At 40.7% G+C, this 14,825-nt stretch overlaps 1 protein-coding gene across 2 annotated transcripts in view; it reads left to right on the top strand.

The window, feature by feature from the left end:
- ldah (lipid droplet associated hydrolase) overlaps window positions 1-14,825 on the top strand; it is a 344,701-nt gene that overhangs the window by 38,142 nt on the left and 291,734 nt on the right. The window contains exon 2 of one of the 2 annotated variants that reach the window (XM_078541548.1): window positions 4,286-4,376. The exons of the other annotated variant lie outside the window; for it this stretch is intronic. The gene's annotated coding sequence lies outside the window, so the exon portion shown is untranslated. The remainder of the gene's footprint in view (window positions 1-4,285; window positions 4,377-14,825) is intronic. 2 annotated transcript variants of the gene reach the window in all.

Below are 14,825 nucleotides of genomic sequence, written 5' to 3'. Positions count from 1 at the left end.
TGTCTTTTTAATAATGGAATGAAATGTTATAATTCTGTGGATAATTTGTAGATTCTCGACATAATATTTACAGAAAATGCAGCTGAATTCCAAGGGTCTGTTCCAAAAATTTCATCCAAACGTAGTAATCCAGCTGAAGGAAAGCTAAATGTACCCTTCAAAAGCTTAATCTTGGAAAAGCTATTGGCCCAAATGCCGTAAAGAGTTCAGGATTTCAAGGTCCCCTCTGAGGCATAAGCTGCTTCTCTTAACAGCAAAGTGCTTGTCCACAAGAGGCGATCAATCAGACCAACAACTCCAGAGTGCTGTCAGGTTTTTTGATTATTACCAGAGGCTAAAAAATTCATTTTTTTTTATGCAAGTGAGAAGCACACTGCCAGCAGGAATGATGGAAAAGCTCTAAGCTTGCCTATATTGAAGATCCAGCTGTTGATTTTAGCCTAGTATTATACCACACCCCACATTACACTCCAATATAGTAATGTTTCAAATGACTGGTTCTTAACCATGGAACATTACAATGGACCATTATATTACTGCATTAACGACTCTAGTCATTGTATTTGAAGTCTCAGTTGTTCAATAATTGTACAATTATTATTTTTGGGATAACAATGGGAGCAATTGCGATTTTCATTCAGGAATAACTTCCAGAATGTTAACAATTTTTCAGAGACATCATTGTACAAGTGTGAAGTAGGGTTTTATTTGCATTATCTATGCTTTTAGGTTTGAAATGCGGTTTAGTGTGAAATGAGCAACATTTACAAAAGCGAATTGGAAACTGGGATGCTTCTCCATTAGTGTGATCGCTACAATGTGTAATATAAACAGAAGCTTTTTGTCTATGAATTTCACCCGAATGTGTGTGAGTGTTCATCTTATTTGTGGAGATTTAAAATGTTTTAGGTAACCAATACTTATGCTTTTTTAAAATATTTTACTTGTGTTTGTAAAAGTGAAGGGGGAAATCAAATAGCTATCCGTCATACCTTGGTTCGTGAACAGTAATGTAAAACATTCATAATCATATTTTTAACTAGAGCTGTAACAAATTCCACTTTGGCTGTGATTTTGTGTTTTCCAGTAAACCCATTTCCCAAGCTTTACTTTTGTTTGGGCCAGCTATGATGTATTCCTTCACTGGCAGTCATTTTGAATCAGAATGATGGCCAAAGCTCTGCAGCTTTGAAGTCCCACTTGGATGAATATATGAAGCTCAAAATCTTGGCATTATTAGAACCTTAATTTTAACCAAACTTTGTCTTATGGGACAACAAATTCTTTTAAAACATGAACATGCTGGAATTGTCCTTGTGCCTTTTAACATAATTGTGTAACTTCAATTTCTCACGGCGAGAAGCACTTGCTCGATGGGAACTGGGTTTATCTATGTTGTATTTTTACTGTTAGGATTTTGAATTCTATGATTTAAAAATATGAATCCGTCTCCTGGCACAGTTGGCTCTGAGGCTTGTGGATGGCTCTTATATTCAAATTTTAGGTTGTGGCTTCTTTAACAACAATGTGAGTCAAACTGTACTTCTTTGCTAAGAACAGCTCTCATTTTCAAACTTCAGTTGCTTTTTATGCAGCCTTTAATTTAATTTACAATTCTTCGATTTATCTGGCCTCAAAGCTACCCCATTTCCAAATAGAGCCATTCATTTTCTTGATCACTAATTGGGAGCACATGCATGATCCAAGGAATTTTTGAAATCGGGCACGGCTTTCACAGTGATTTAGAACCGTTGCACCTTCATTGTAGGCACCTCTCTGTAGGATTAAGTTATAATATCAAATAAAATCGAAAATCTGTTATGCTTCTCTGTTATTAAGGGTGTACTAAAATGTGAGAACAGAAGTAAGTTATACCCGCTGGCCATGAGCTCCACAAGAACTAGGACGCTTCCTAGACTTCAGTTATTTTGTTACATTTCTCACATTTTATGCTTCCATGATGTTGCTGAGAGGTAGTCTGGTAACCTGGCCTCTTCCCTTAAGGCTACCACTCAGCTTTTCCCTGTAGGGAAATTAGCTGAAACTCTTTTTGAGTTATCAACAGTCACAGATTGCAACTCTTTCGAGTACAATCACAGTTCTTGGTTTCCGGGAGTGGGACATGAACCCACAACCCTCTGATTCAAAGGCGAGGGTGCTATGAACTGAGCCACAGCTGACACCTCGGAAATTAGCTGAATAAGCCCTACGTCCTATTAGAGGTTAATTGTTTATGTTGAAAGTCTCTTTAGATTGGCAGCTGCTTGAGTTCTTTATGTAGTATGCTCAAATTCAGAGACAGCTAGAAACGATTAGGTTTCTTTCTCTTTTTGTGTCCATTTTTAAGACTGTGATTTGTTGATATTTCACAAAGTCAAAGTTTTGAAGTCAGGAGTGTGATAGTTTCAAAGTTTATATGTAAAAGCACATCTAGAATCAACTGATGATTTTATTTGAACCAGCAACAGACTTTTGACCAATGTCTACTTCAAAACTCTAGAATTAATAGTGGCTGTCGTATGGATTGTTCCTAATATAAGGTATCCTGTGATACTGATAGATCAAAATGTTGTTGCAGTGATGTCCAGAGCAACATTTCTTACTTTCAGTTGCATTGGTTAATGATGCCTTTAAAATGCTGCGGAGTCAGGAATAATTCTCTTAACATGTGTACCTTGTTGACCACCAATTTATTTGCCAGGTGGGATGCTCATCTGTTGGGCTAGCGAGCTCCACATTTAAATTGATTGGAAGTTTGGGCTATGTGTCTGGATCAGTATTTTCAGATCAGTCTATTTATGGCACGTGAAAAAAACGCGAATTGAAGCAATGATACCCTGGACTAGTACGGTGGTGAAGGAGGAAAAACATGTCATGTTTGCCAGATATGTGGCAGGCACTGTAGAACCAGTGACTATCTTCAGCAAGAGCATTCTGTCGCCCAAAAGTGGATCTGAGTATGGCTGTGCCCCTGAAGCATAGAGTATTTAACAGAGAACGTAATTTGACATCTCAAACATTTGCTTCCACAGGCCAACAACAGGCCATTCTATAATGGACTTTACCTAGCCTATTTAATATTCAAAGGGAAATCGGGCAAAGCATCAGAATGGCCATCTGACTTTGTAATCCTACATTTATACATTTGACCCTCTGTGCTTCAATGAATTACAAATTTGCGTGAACATTTCTGTGGACCCAACAGCTTAGGAATCATGATTCACTGCACATCATGTGACCACCTTTGGCTGTATTTAATCTTTATAATCTTCAGTCCTATTCATAAAATGATACTTATCAAGTTTTTCTTTAAAGGTCTCAGCTGAGACTGGCATTAACTATTCTGTCAAAATTCAATGTACCTTCTCCTTTGGAAAGTAATTTTGTTTCTCATCTTGTTGGTTTGTTGGTTTCACAATCAAGTTCTCTACTATTGTAAGGAAAGTTGCATCGTAGTCTGATGATTATCCTTTTCATTTCCCATTCCATTCATTTTTTCAAACATTGGAATTTTGCTCCTTCCTCCTAGAGGCCCTTTGATGAGAATCATGCCCATTAAGGATTATATGCTGACCATTATTTGCGATGGTGAGAGTTAGATGGGTTGGATCAATCAAAGTTAGGTGGGCCAGTATTTTATTTTGCCTTACAGCACTGATTTGCAGTGTGTTCTGTAGTTTTCAGTTTGGAAGAGATTGTTTAATTCTATTTGCATATTTAGGAGAGATCTGAGACAATTTTGGTGCTGCATATTTAAAATAATTATTACAGATTTGGCTTCAAGTTATAGCATAATGCAGGAGTTAAGAATTTTGATGTGTTGTGTAATATTATTTTTTTCTTGAGCTATAGCGATCTTGTGTAAAATCAACCCTCTTCCAAATCCTAAAACAACAACATTGTTCCAGAATTTATCAGTGAAATAGGGGAACAGTTATACTGCAATGATATTTTCAAATTATCTGGCTAGGAATATTTCCTCAGCAGTTGTAAAGCAGATGTTGCTTTCTGCTTATGACTGTAAATATTGTATTTACTTTTCATACATTTTATGGAGTAAAACCTCCATGTGGTTTTCCTGATCTCCCATCATAACTTAAGGTGAAGATTGGCAAAGCTGCATAAATAGATACTGATACCATTTCCCCTGGCATTCTGCTAAATTTCTGACAAAGTTACAATGGACAATTGGGAGAACTCCAATGGAAATTTCAGGCATATATTCTTAAACCAGGATTTTTTCAGACAGGTTTATTTGTATTTAAATGCATTTTTCTCCTAACAGGTGCTGCAACCAAGAGGGCACATAAGGCCTGCTCCCAGATTGCTGCCAACACATCATTGTCCAGCGTTCAATAGACTACAAGAATATTGAGGTGTATTTTCCTTAGTTTTTCCATTCTCCCTGCAGGGAAACACTGCAGCCTCTTGTTGATATTTCCTCTTTGATATAATAACAGCAACAATTTGTATTTATATAGCATCTTAATGCAGAAAAATGCCAGGGCACTTTACAGAGCCATAAGGGAAGCAAACATTTAGTCAAAGAAGGGCAGATTTGGTGGGAGAGCCCAAAATGGTGGGTTTTAAAGAGGAGAAGGAACTAATTAGTGAGGGCATCCCAGAGGGTGGATTTAGGAGGTGGAAGGCACACCCACCAGTAGTTGGTAAAAGGAAGGACTGATGCACAAAAGGTTGGAGTCAGAGGAATAAAGAATTCAGGGTTGTGGGGGGATGGGCGCGCAGGGGTGCGCTGGTATGGTAGGTTGTAGGGTTGGAGGATATTGCCAAACTAGATTATGGCAGGATTTATACATGAAGACAAGAATTTTAAGTTTTAAGCATTGATGGTAGATCAGCCAGGAAAAGATGTTGGGCAAGTGGTTTGCCATTATATTGGAGTTACATGAAACATTGATCTGACGGAATCATGACGTAAGCAACAATTTGAGGTTCATAAACTTAATAAACTTAAACTCTATGATAGTGAAGGTTGTTCATGAGGAAGGACATTAAGTTATAGTCGTTTGGTGGTACAGAACTTGAGTATTGCTGAAAAAAGAGAGATGCTATTGAAGCTTTTTGTCTTGCACTCATCAGGACAGTTAGCAAGAAAACCAACTGTAAAGGGACTAACAATTTATACTGTATGAGAAGAGAGTGCTGATTGGTAGGGAAGTGTGGGACTCTGATTGGTAGAAGCATTGCCATGGAGAATGCACCGGGGAACAGTCAACTGATGAACATTTGTTCAAATTCAAACCAGGCAGGTCCACTCTGGGAATGAACCAGGGAATGGCTGTCCCCCCCCAAGCTTTTGTTTAATTGAAAAAGGTGAAATGCGTGGACATGCTCCATCTGTCTGCAAAGGTCAGGGCCCTTTGTGTGAATATATGTAGCTTCTAGCACGCATAAGTGAGCCACACTACGAGCCCGATTGATAATCTTAAATTGGTTGCCAGTGTAATTGTTAGCACAATCAGGATAGTTTAGCAAGCATTGTCCAATTGCAGAATTTCATCTAATGTTGGACACTATGTTTTGACTTTTGCAAGCATGGTCTTGTTAGGTACAGTTGGTACTTTGCGTGTTGTCAACATTCGGAAGTGCCGTTTGATACAGGTTGAGTATCCTTTATCCGAAACCCTCGAAGCTGATTGTATCTCGGATTTCAGATAATTTCGGTTTTCAGATACCGCGTATAAACTTACATTATGTTAGCTTAAGCCTAGGCTAGCTATAGTCTACAGTAAATAAAATGGCTAGAAAAGTAAGATATATCATCGGATACTAAATACAGGGTACCTGCAGTAAGTTTGTTTTTGACATGCTCACCACAAAAATCGCAAGGTAAACGCTGCAGACAAACAACTAGACTTCCCGTGCTGAAGGTCAGTGAGGTTCAAAAAAAGTGCGGTTTTTGGATGTTTTCGGATTTACAAATAAAGGATACTTGTCCTGTACAATCCACCATTTGTTTCCTTTACAGTTGGTATTCTTGCAGACTGTCGTGATGAGTGCAAGACAAAAAGTTTCGACAGCATTTCTCTTTTTATTTTTTAGTGACATTAAGTTACTTGCTCCAAAGGAATAATTCCCAAAGATGTAGGATTTATACATTCTACCTATAAAGTCCTATGGGCATCTTTGCAGAATTCTAATTACATGAATAGAAAAATAATCCACTTTTTAAACAGTGTGTTTGCAGCTGTCAACAATGGTTTATTCAAGTCAATACTTGCTTAATGGTAACTGTTGCAATACCTTAATTTTAAAGCAGTCCACAACTCCACCAATATTTGACCTATAAAAGAAAGTCTTGAGTTGGTTTCTGGGTATCCTCTTCAACTATTATTTTACAGCAACCACTAAGGATAGCAAATAAATATATGTATAATTAAACACTTTCATTCACCTGAGTAATCATCGTGTTCACTGATGCTATGTTAAAGCATAGAGTGTGTGGATAGATCTTGAAGTATCCTGCAAATTGCCACATTAAGATTTCAAAGATTATGGTAGTGTACTGCATGCTCCATAACTTCATCCTGGAGAAACGTATCCTCAAAAAGACTCCCAGGTGCAATAGAAAACCATCAAGAGAAGGTGGAACGATGTGAAGAGACCCTTTATTTGTTGAACAATCATTTTTCAAGTTCATTTACAAGATACACACACCACTAACAGAAACAGAATTACCTGGAAAAACTCAGCAAGTCTGGCAGCATCGGTGGAGAAGAGAAGAGTTGACATTTCGAGTCCAATGACCCTTCAACAGTCCTGTCCGCATCACTCTTATGCCATTCACATACGTTTCAACCGGCAGTATTTTAAATCTTCCGTGCAACTCAAAAGTCTTCCATTCATAGCATCTGATGAAACACAGTCCAAACATTTGTAAGAATATTCTCCGCACATACAATAATTTAATTGTAGCCAGCTTTTAACTAATTAACCATGTCATGTATAAGAAGGCTTTCGACAAAGTCCCACATAAGAGATTGGCGTGTAAAATTAAAGCACATGTGATTGGGGGTAGTGTATTGAGATGGATAGAAAACTGGTTGGCAGACAGGAAACAAAGAGTAGGAATAAACGGGTCTTTTTCCGAATGGCAGGCAGTGACTAGTGGGGTACCGCAGGGATCGGTGCTGGGACCCCAGTTATTCACAATATATATTAATGATTTAGATGAGGGAATTAAATGTAATATCTCCAAATTTGCAGATGATACAAAGCTGGGTGGGAGGGTGAGCTGTGAGGAGGATGCAGAGATGCTTCAGTGTGATTTGGACAAGCTGAGTGAGTGGGCAAATGCATGGCAGATGCAGTATGATGTGGATAAATGTGAGGTTATCCACTTTGGTAGCAAAAACAGGAAGGCAGATTATTATCTGAATGGCTATAAATTGAGAGAGAGGAATGTGCAACGAGACCTGGGTGTCCTTGTACACCAGTCGCTGAAGGTAAGCATGCAGGTGCAGCAGGCGGTAAAGAAGGCAAATGGTATGTTGGCCTTCATAGCCAGAGGATTCGAGTACAGGAACAGGGATGTCTTGCTGCAATTGTACAAGGCTTTGGTGAGACCAGACCTGGAATATTGTGTGCAGTTTTGGTCTCCTTATCTGAGGAAGGATGTACTTGCTATAGAGTGAGTGCAGCGAAGGTTTAACCTGACTGATTCCTGGGATGACAGGATTGACATATGAGGAGAGATTGAGTCGATTAGGATTATATTCGCTGGAGTTCAGAAGAATGAGGGGGATCTCATAGAAACCTATAAAATTCTAACAGGACTAGGCAGGGTAGACGCAGGAAGGATGTTCCTGATGGTGGGGGAGTCCAGAACCAGGGGTCACAGTCTGAGGATATGGGGTAGACCATTTAGGACTGAGATGAGGAGAATTTTCTTCACCCAGAGAGTGGTGAGCCTGTGGAATTCGTTACCACAGAAAGTAGTTAAGACAAAAACATTGTATGCTTTCAAGAAGGATTTAGATATAGCTCTTGGAGCGAAAGGGATCAAAGGGTATGGGGAGAAAGCGGGAGCAGGCTTTTGAGTTGGATAATCAGCCATGTCATAATGAATGGTGGAGCAGGCTTGAAGGGCCAAATGGCCTACTCCTCCTAGTTTCTATGTTTCTAATTGTTTGCTTCCATGATACTTTCCCTTGGCGACAGTGTCACATAATTGCTCTTAAGCCTGGTCCTGTGCTTCATCTGGCTGCTTCCTCAGTGGTAAAAGCATGCGTAGTGGCTGGCTATTATGTGTGCATTGAAGATCTTGGGATTGAGGAGGCCTCTGTATCCTGGCACCTGAATTCCGAGATGGGAAAGCCACAAACTGCACTACTTCCACATCTGTGTGGACTTGCTCTTGTCTGCTTTCTGCTATATGTACAGGTATCAAAAGGGGGCTGGTGGAAAAGTTTGTATCCTGAGTGACAATGGCATCTCTCTCTATCCCAGCCTTACCCTGCTCCTGGGGCTGTTCTTCAGTGGTCACTGATCGCTGTAGCAGCAAAACTAACGGTGCCAGTGCAATAATTGAAATCCTGCCTCACTGCTTCTCTGTGTGCAGTGCTGATACTAGAAGTGACAGTCATTCCATCATGGAGCCCGGTCTTTATCTTTAACAGACTAAGTATCTACGGGATGAGCACTGATTGCCCTTTGGATTCTCTGCTGCACAAATACCTTGAGTTGCTACTTGCTCCAAAGAAGCCTGCAGTTTTACTCCTTGAGTCACAATGTCTACGGCACTGTTTGGCATGGCCCCCAAATAATTGCTTCAGCACTTAATATTGTTCAGAAAGTGTACTACTTGTACTTTGGGTACAATTTAAACTCTAATTCTGCAAATCCGTAGTCACCGATTACTTGTTCATATGAGACTTTAACCATAAGGCAACAGGAGACAGTCTGGTGAAGCAACTCAGGAAGCTTTACTTAAGTTATAAAATGATGCTTAACAAAGCAGGGCAGCGATTTTATGGGCGGACCACGGTACTTGCTTCCCAGTTCGGCTTAGGACACACAGACTTCCTCTCCATCACTTCAGTGGTCTTCTGCTGGAGAGCAGGCTCCATAAACTTCAACTTCAAACTTGAGGTGCGCTCTGGCCACTGGAAGCTACTGTTTATTAATCCTTTCCAAACCACATCCCACAGCCTGCCAGTGGTATCCCTGTACTTTGATAGGTCCAGGCGGTGCGTGATTAGATTTTTAATGTTTAGGTGATGCATGAACAGCGCATGGTCATTTGCTGTACACTCTGAGCTCATTGTCTTAGATTTTGCTTATTAAATCAGATACTTATCTCACCATACCTGCTGATTAAATCAGTCACTATCAGTGACTGTCTGCTTTTAGGGGCCTCCTGCTGGGTGATGTGGCTGTTGTTTGGAATGAGCTACTTTTAAAACAAATCACAAAGTTATTTATAACTTTACGCAAAACAATATCGAATATAGGGGATTACACAGTAGGTAATGCTTGTAAATCTATACAGAATGTGTATAAAAAGTGCAGAGCAATAATCAGTGTTTAAAAAGTGATGTGGTGAAATATCCTCATACATTCAGTTAATACAGTCATGAGTAGCAATAATCGGCATAGTGACAGGATATTGTTCATTCAAACTTGAACGACTGCAAGTCTCTCACTGAAATAGCAGCCTCCTGCACTTAACACTGTCTGCTTTTAAAATAAGAGCCACATAATACTAAGGTACTAAAGTTCTAATTCATTAATATACTTGTTTGATTGTAACTAAACTAATCATTAAATATCACTTTCCCTAAATATTCCCCACCATGAGGCTGAAAAGGCCTGCACATTTGATGCCTCACATAATAATCCTGTCATGGTCCCATCTCTGACATCAAAACGGGATGCATCCCATTTGCAATGTTTGCCGTAGATAGTCATAGTACAATAGTCCATTGGAGACGAATGTCTATCTTCTGTGGTCTCATTTGCAGTGGCTAGCCGTACATGACCTGACCCCCAAGCAGAAAGGCTTTCTGTATTATGGGTACCAGCAATTGCATTAGTCCACGCATCCTTCTGACCAACATGAAACTGAAAGAAAAAAAAGTAGAGTATTTGTTCTTGCACAGCTTTTAACTGATTCATATGGTACCACTTCCTGTCTTTACCCTTTGGCTTCCCATTTCCCTGGAATTCTACCAAATATGTGGCTGGATTTGATTTGTCTATCATGGAAAATGGTCCCCTCCATTTTGGTTCAAACACATTTTCCTTTTTACTGTAATTGAGCACCATGACCATGCCCCTTACCTGGAATTCAAAAGGCCTTACTTTCTTATCAAAGTATTCCTTGGTCTGCTTCTTTAATTTTTCCAAGTTCATCGTGACATGGCACTTTATCTCAGCTGTGTATTCCCCTATCTGTTCTAGCCACTTGGAACTGCAAAGTTCCTGTGTCGTTGGACAGCAGTCAGTGTCAGGTGGCCTGGAATTTTCATGAGTCTCCCTTTCATTGCATGAAATGGGGAGATTGCTGTAAGGTGTTGGTCTTATTATAGCCATGAGGTATAAAGGCAACATGTTAGCTCACTGAGTGGAGTAAACTGTGCATAACTTCTTTAACATTGTTTTTATGGTTCTATTTCCCCTCTCAACTATACCAGAGGGCTGAGAATGATGGGAAATATGCAATTTGTGTGAGGTTCCCAACAATTTCTGGAGATTGGTTTTAAAAAAAAAATTCCTGTGAAATGCGACCCTTGTTTGCTGTCCACCTGTAATGGCAGTCTCCGTCTACAGATCATCTCATTTAATAAGATTTTAGCTGCAGTAAGAGTGGTATTGGACTACAGGGGAAGGCCTCAATCATTTCGTGAACTGGTCAATTACGACCAACGCATAGGCGTAGTTACTTAGGGTGGCCGGCAGGTGGCCAATATAGTCTATCTGCAGACATGTCCAAGGCAGACCTGGGGGTGGAGGACTCCGTAAGAGAGCCTTATTATTGAATGGCGAGGGGTTCTGCTGGGGGCATAGCAGATGCCGTGCTACATACTGGTTTACTGCATCCTGCATATCAGGCCACCAGGTCGTATTTGCATTTTTCCAGTAGGTAATCTCAGTATAATAATGGCCACCTACAGGATGGGAGTGGAACAAGAATAGAAGCTCCTGTCCCACATCAGGGGCACACACTCAATGGGACATCTGTCTGCTGATTGATACACCAGCAACTGAGTATCTGCATCATGGGCCTTAGACATTACAGTGTTTGGGGCCTAAGGAGTTGGCTGGGGAAGAGGATTACCTTGCTTATGCCATTGGATAGTGATGGTGTATGGTGTGTTCTGCTGCTGGAGGGATCCTAGATCTATGGGACCACAGGTATTCACTGCTGATACAGGAAGGCAATGGTCGATGCACTCTGGTTCCCATTCTCCTGACACACCAGCCTCTTTGGCCGCCCTGTCAGCCTCTGCATTGCTGTCACAATGGGGCTGCCCTCTCTTGTGGGTGGCTACTTTTCCAATATGACAGGGTTTGGTCCGATTGTTCAGTGCTGCCCATTACACTTTTAACCATGGGCCATGGGTTAAGGGTTTACCTTCAGTAGTGCAGTATGAATTTTTGTGGTATAAGGGGAGAGCTAACACTGCATTGAAAGCATAGGCACTGTCAGACCAGATATTTACTGATTGATTAGATGCCTCTCTGACAGCAGCTAAGAGTGTGAGTATTTCAGCATACTGGGATGAATATCTACTGCAGCATCTTTTAATAATCCCTCCTGGTAATATCACAGCATAGCCAGTATGTGGCACTCCCTGCAGGTGATAGGGAAAATCATCAGTACACACATCTAGGGCATACACAGTATGTTCCTTCTTTACAGGGTGTGAATCAAAGTTAATGATATGTAGACACTTATGGAGATCACCCTCATAAGCCACCAGCAATTAAGGTAGTAACATAGTTGCCTACAGTGTGATGTCAATGTGTCTCTGTAACAGCTCTAAAGTCTGTTTGCTAAGCTGCTGAGTTGAGACTAGTGAATCTCCTGGTTTCATCAGTAGATTTGGTGATGTGTGCGGTGAGTAGAATTATTTGCTGAAAACCTGTGATATAAGTACAATGTTGCACTGTCCAAAACGTAGCAAGCAGGTGACGTTCACACGCACTGTACATATTCTCCGCCCCGTGTAGAATCCGTGATGCGTATGCAGTTGGCTCTAGTCTTCCGGCATGTTGCTGACAAAGCACAGCAGTTAGACTTTTATCTGTAGACCTGACCTCTAGGTGGAACGGTTGTGTTGGGTCACACATAATTAACCTAGCAGCTTGCATGACTGCCATTTTAAGCTTTGTTACAGCTTCAGTATTGTGCTGTGCCCAGGCTGGCTGAACATTGTCACTGGGACCTTTTTAAAAGTTCATACAGTGGCTTTGCTAACTTGGCGAAAACTGGAATAAAGTTGTGCTGATGACTGACCAAGCCCAAGCATGAACCTAAGAGCAGTCTTTGACGTAGGAAGGGGCAGCTTTTGAATGATCTCGACTTTGTGGACATCAGGGCTCTGTCCCTTCAAAGATATCGAAACTCCCAAAAAGGCAACCTGCTTTTGGTGTAGCTGGGCTTTTTGAGGGTTAACTTTGAGTCTGGCTTTGTCTAGAATTGTTAACAGTTCATCTAACGATGTCAAGTGTTCCTCCGTAGCCTCTGTCACCAGCAATAAATCGTTCACATATTGCAATAGTTGGTCAGGCTTAGAAAATCCTTTCAGGGCCGCAGTCATGCACTTATGGAAAATAGTTGGGGCATTATGAAATCTCTGTGACAAACAATTCCAGTCATAGATAAAAGCAAAAAACTGCGGATGCTGGAAATCCAAAACAAAAGCAAAAACAAAAATACCCGGAAAAACTCAGCAGGTCTGGCAGCATCTGTGGAGAGGAGCACAGTTAACGTTTCGAGTCCGCATGACTCTTCAACAGAACTAAGGAAAAGTAGAAAAGAGCTGAAATATAAGCTGGTTTAGGGGTTGGGTGGGGGTGGGGGGGGGTGGTTGTGGGGGGTGGGGGGGGGTGGTTGTGGGTGGGGGGAGGTGGGGGGGACAAGTAGAGCTGGATAGAGGGCCAGTGATAGGTGGAGATAACCAAAAGATGTCGTAGACAAAAGGACAAAGAGGTGTTGAAGGAGGTGATATTATCTAAGGAATGTGATTATTGGTGACATTAACGGTAGAAAGCAGGACGAGCAAAGTACAGATAACCCTAGTGGGGGTGGGGTGGGGGGAAAGGGATCGAAATAGGCTAAAAGGTAGAGATAAAACAATGGATGGAAATATATTTGAAAATAATGTTAATTAGATAAACATGGGGAAGTTTAGAAACATAGGTGTCAAGGGATCATTTGCATTTTGAAATAAACCAAACTGAATTGTTTTCAAAAGAGGGGTGAAATGTGTCATCTAGCCAGAAGAAGTTTTTCCCAAAGATTACTGGTAAAACTCAGTGCAATGAGAGGGTTTTATTATCAGGGAGATAAAGTCCAAAGACATAGTGAAACAATGGGTATTGGCATTCAAAGAAGAAGATATGTATAAAGAAGGAGCAAGGGCTGTGTGTAAGGGAAGGCATTTTAAGATCTTACAACCGTGTGAAAAGCCTTCATCATCTATGCCTCAAGCTGCTGTCTTCAAAGGATTGAAATTGAGAAAACTCACTTGGAAGTCAACTTATTCAGGGTATCATATTTCTTTGCCTGGGTCTTTTAAAATCTATTTGTCTTACTGTTGCCTTAATGAAAGTGTAACTGGGAGTTAGACTGAGTGGGGGATTTGGAAATTATCATAGTAGTAATTTGTAGATTTATGTATGTATTTAAAGCCATTTCTTCTATTAATAGATGTTTAATTTAATTTTGTAAAAATATATAAGACATGGTGGTCTTATTACTACTGAATTCAGGGCACACATCTCAAAATTTATACAAACTGCAAAACAAGTTGTGGCAGCTGTTTCAAGTCTCCCTTTGGGATTTGAACAACGCAGCATTTACCATCAGCTGTGCCATAACAGCCTCCTTACCTAAGAAAGGATATACTTGCCATAGGGGGAGTGCAGCGAAGGTTCACCAGACTGATTTCCTGGGATGGCAGGATTGTTGTATGAGGAGAGATTGAGCTGACTAGGCCTGTGTTCACTGGAGTTTAGAAGAATGAGAGGGGATCTCATCGAAACATACAAACTTCTGACAGGGCTGCACAGACTGGGTGCAGGGATGATGTTTCCTCTGCTGTGAGTCTAGAACAAAGGGTCACAATCTCAGGGTACAGGGTAGGCCATTTAGGACTGAGATGAGGAGAAAATTCTCCACTCAGAGGGTGGTGAATCTGTGGAATTCTGTACCACAGAGGGTTGTGGAGGCCAAGTCACTGAATATACTTAATAAGGAAATAGATTTCTAGACTCTTTGGGCATCAAGGGATATGGGGAGAGAGTATGAGTATGGCATTGAGATAGAAGATTAGCCATGATCATATTGAATGGCGGAGCAGGCTCAAAGGGCGGAATGACCTACTCCTGTTTCTATTTTTCTATATGTTAAACCAAAGGCCACTCTGCTCCCTCAGGCGGATGTAAAATATTCCATATTCGAAGAAGAGCAGAGAAGTTCTCCTTCGTGTCCTGGACAACATTTATCCCCTCATCCAACATCCTTAAAGAAGATTACCTGGTGATTAACTCATTGCTACTTGTTGCACTATGCTGTGCCTAAATTGACTGCCACATTTCCTTGCATTATAACGGTGACTACATTTTTAAAAAAAAAG

Source organism: Cetorhinus maximus, chromosome 5, assembly GCF_964194155.1.
Source record: "Cetorhinus maximus chromosome 5, sCetMax3.hap1.1, whole genome shotgun sequence".
NCBI classification, from domain to species: Eukaryota; Metazoa; Chordata; class Chondrichthyes; order Lamniformes; family Cetorhinidae; genus Cetorhinus; species Cetorhinus maximus.
This window is presented reverse-complemented; position numbering and strand designations above follow the sequence as displayed.